A 3,526-nucleotide genomic window follows, 5' to 3' on the forward strand; every position below is an offset into this window, starting at 1 on the left:
AGGGTGAATGGTGGGGGAGGGGGTGAGGGTTAGATAATTGGTGGGGGAGGGAAAAGTGTATCTGCCCTGTGTGTGGGTAAGTGTTCGTGTGTGAGAGAGAGAGAGCGAGGAGCTGAGAAATGTTCGTGGGGGCTGGGCAGGAAGGCAGGAATTAAATCCATTTAATCCACTGGGATTAAAACCAGCCCTGAAAAGGAGGAAGCAGCTTCAGTAGCAGAATCGTCCTGAGCTCAGGCACAACTTCAGAGGTGGGAGGGTTAAAAACTGGTGGGCTGGGCCCACTATAAGAAGGGACGAGTGCTTGGGTCTGACCTGGGAAAAAGCAGGTAAGGAGTCCTGAAGGCGGGAGGGGGGGGGGGGGGGGGGGGGGGGGGGGGGGAGTTTTAGGGAGTCTTTCCTAAGGGGGAGAAGGGAATCGTGCTGTGGACGTTCTGAGAAGGGGGAGAATGCTGGAATACATCCTTGGGAATGGGGTTAAGGGGTACAGTGCTGGAGTCTGTCCTGGGGATGGATATGGGAAAAGGAAAAGTACTGGGGTCAGACCTGGAGGGGGCAGAGATAGTGGGAGCATGAGAGTCTGTGGGCTGCGGGCAGTGTTTGGGAGCGTGGAAGAGAGAAAAAATTCCCGTGCACCCTCTTCTCCTCCGGCTAATCCACAGGAGTGACCAGAACTCAAAAGTTCCTTGGTGCCTTTTCATTGGAAGGGTTATTGCTCTTTGACTCCTGAGTGTTATCGCATGATAGGTTTGCTACAAACTGGTTCTGAATGTCTTGGGGAGAGTTTTGTGTTGCATCACATGGGACCTGATAGTGGAGGGAGTTTGAAATACTGAAACTGAAATATGTCTTGCATGGTGAGTTGGAAGAGGAAACCTGCTAATTCTGCTCTGCGGCCATTGTTGGAGGAGTTTCTGTGAATGCACAGTGTGTTTGCAGGATTTATATTAAGGGCCTAGCCTCGCCTGTATAGGCTCCAGACTTTTGTTTCAAGGAAAGTGATGTATAAGAGAACATAACTTCACTCCCAGGTAGGAGAATTGATTGAATGATGCTATTGAACTTTGAGTGGAAAACTCCTGGGACTGTTTCTTTTATAGACAATTTAAAGGTGGGGGCCATGCCATGGGGGGGGGGGGGGGGAGCACGATATGTGGATTTGTCACTTTGGCTTGCCCCTTCCATACTTTGGTTGTCCCCATTGCCCCACTAAATACTTGTGTCTAGAGATGCTACTGGCTGTGCCACCCCCTCCTGAGATTTCCTCGCTAGGCATTTGAGGCCCTGATGTCCCCCCTTGAACTCCAAGCAAAAGAGGAGGTGAGGCCATCTGGTGCCATTTGGCTACCAGAGTGGGCGGAGCAAGAGGAAGTGGAGCTTTCTCCTGATCCTGGACCTTGTGATGGGGGCAGGTGAGGAATGGGCAGGAAGGAGCTGTGGTGAGGTTATAGGGGCTATCTGGTGCCATTGGTGCATCTCAGGGGGGGGGGGGGGCACAGTGGACCTTCTAATGTGGACAGGAGGGTATTTTTGGGTCAGCAAGGTCTGCCCTTTTTGGGGCAGCTTGGGCAGGTGGACAAAAAAAAACTTTTAACTAATCCTGCAGACGTATAGTTAAGTTTTTGCATTAGCAGCTGGGTTAATGCAAATAGCGTGGCTAACATGATTTATGTTAACCCTTTGGAGTAGCAACGAGCTGTTTTGGAAGAGATGTAGCTCATTAACCTTTTGCTCGCATTGGGCAGGAATTATTTTGGCAATAATGGTAAAGCAAGCGTGTGCGCTACCGGAACATGCGGTGTAGCCCTTTAATGCACGTTAATGTTTTAGTGCTGCCATTTAATGTGCCTTAACATGTTTACTCCCCTTTGGTAACAAGGCCCCTAGGAGTGCCACCCTAATGTGCGCTAAATAGTTATGCAAAAATTGTGACTTTTTAATGCAAATGAATAAATAGATTATAGATCTCTGGATTAATAATGGATACACGCTGCCTCCGTACTCTTCATCACATACGCACATGGTATCATGATCCCTCTTCTTTTCACTGGAAGTGTTTTTAAATTTGCAGGTTTCCACACGCTGGCATATTGTCAACGACTGCAAGCCAAGTAACAAATTGTTCCGGGCCTCTCTTCAAGCTGGTAGGTCGCCTTCCCTGCTGCGCCAAAGTGACCGCCTTGTGAAGTCTTACTCCAGGGGAGGACCACACTCAAAGTGATTTCACCCATGTTAGTTGCCTCTCTGAATAATCTTCCCCCTCCATGGGACTAAAAGTCACAATGCATGGACTTTCACCTGCCTTGGGAGGATGCGTTCCTGTGGCAAGGAGGGAAATAACATGCACAGATTGCATTTCCAACTCTACCCGCATTTATTTTCCAGGAGAAAAAGTACCAGCAGAAAAAGCAGGGGCAAACGTTAACTGCAGGTGCATTGTGCCCGCCGCAGGTTTTAAGGTGCCACTGCCTGGGTACTCTTGCTTTGAAAACGGGTTCAAAGTTGGAGGAGGAGGGGGGGGGGGGTGTTAAAAGTGCCTGCAGACTTACATTCCGGTGCGGACAGTGGGCGGTTTTCAAACGTCGTTTAGCCTGTGTACAGGGTTATTTTCCCAGGTGCAAGGGTTCTTTGAAAGCTGTCCGGCCAGTATGCACATAAAAGGATGCACATTGTTCCACAATACACACACGTTTACCATAGCGTTGCCAAATGGCTCCAGATTTTCAGGACAGGCTGATCCGGTCCTATTTTTACCCCACTGCATGCAGGTGCTAATAGACTTGCTTTTTTTTAGGGAATGCAATAGGGAAATCAGAATAAGTCCGAGTATGCAATGGGGTAAAAGCAGAACTGGATCAACCTATCCTGAAAATCTGGAGCCAGTTGGCAACCCTAATTTACCAGCATTGCAGGTGCTCCCGGGGCGAGGTTAGCCTGGGGAGAGAAGGCAACACATGCGGTTTTGGTTGGAATAAGTATCCGCAAGAAAAAGCAGTCATGCATGCCATGTGACATCGTAACTGTGTGCGGTATGTAAGCAGCGTGGTAGAAGGAAATCTGTTAGCACAGATTTAAAGTACACATCAAGTTGATAGAGAGATGGGGTGCAGCACTCCTGGTACTAACAATGAGCAAAAACTCAGAGGAACACAGCAATCCCCAGCACTGTAACTGAGCAAAAAGGAATCTAGAAGTGCTGAGAGCAGGAAAGGAGGAAGTGAAGTGCAATGCCATTGGGACCAAGTGAAATCCAAAGGCGTGAGGTCAGTGAATGAGAACACAGGGACAGAGAATGGATCCCTAGTGGTTGGAAAATGGAAACGAAGAAATGGACTAACTTTTTCAAGATCCTTTGGGTTTTCTGTGAGGATCTCCTGCACGGCTGTCCAGTCAAAGTCACGCAACAGCAAGCTTGCATACAAGAAACTATTGGTTCAAAATTATGCTCTCTTCTCTTGGCTCTCTCTGGACACGGCTCTTTCTCCTTCTCACACTCCGATGAGCCTCTGGCTGATTCCTTTTGTCAGTC

This window comes from Rhinatrema bivittatum, chromosome 12, assembly GCF_901001135.1.
Source record: "Rhinatrema bivittatum chromosome 12, aRhiBiv1.1, whole genome shotgun sequence".
In the NCBI taxonomy this organism is placed as follows: Eukaryota; Metazoa; Chordata; class Amphibia; order Gymnophiona; family Rhinatrematidae; genus Rhinatrema; species Rhinatrema bivittatum.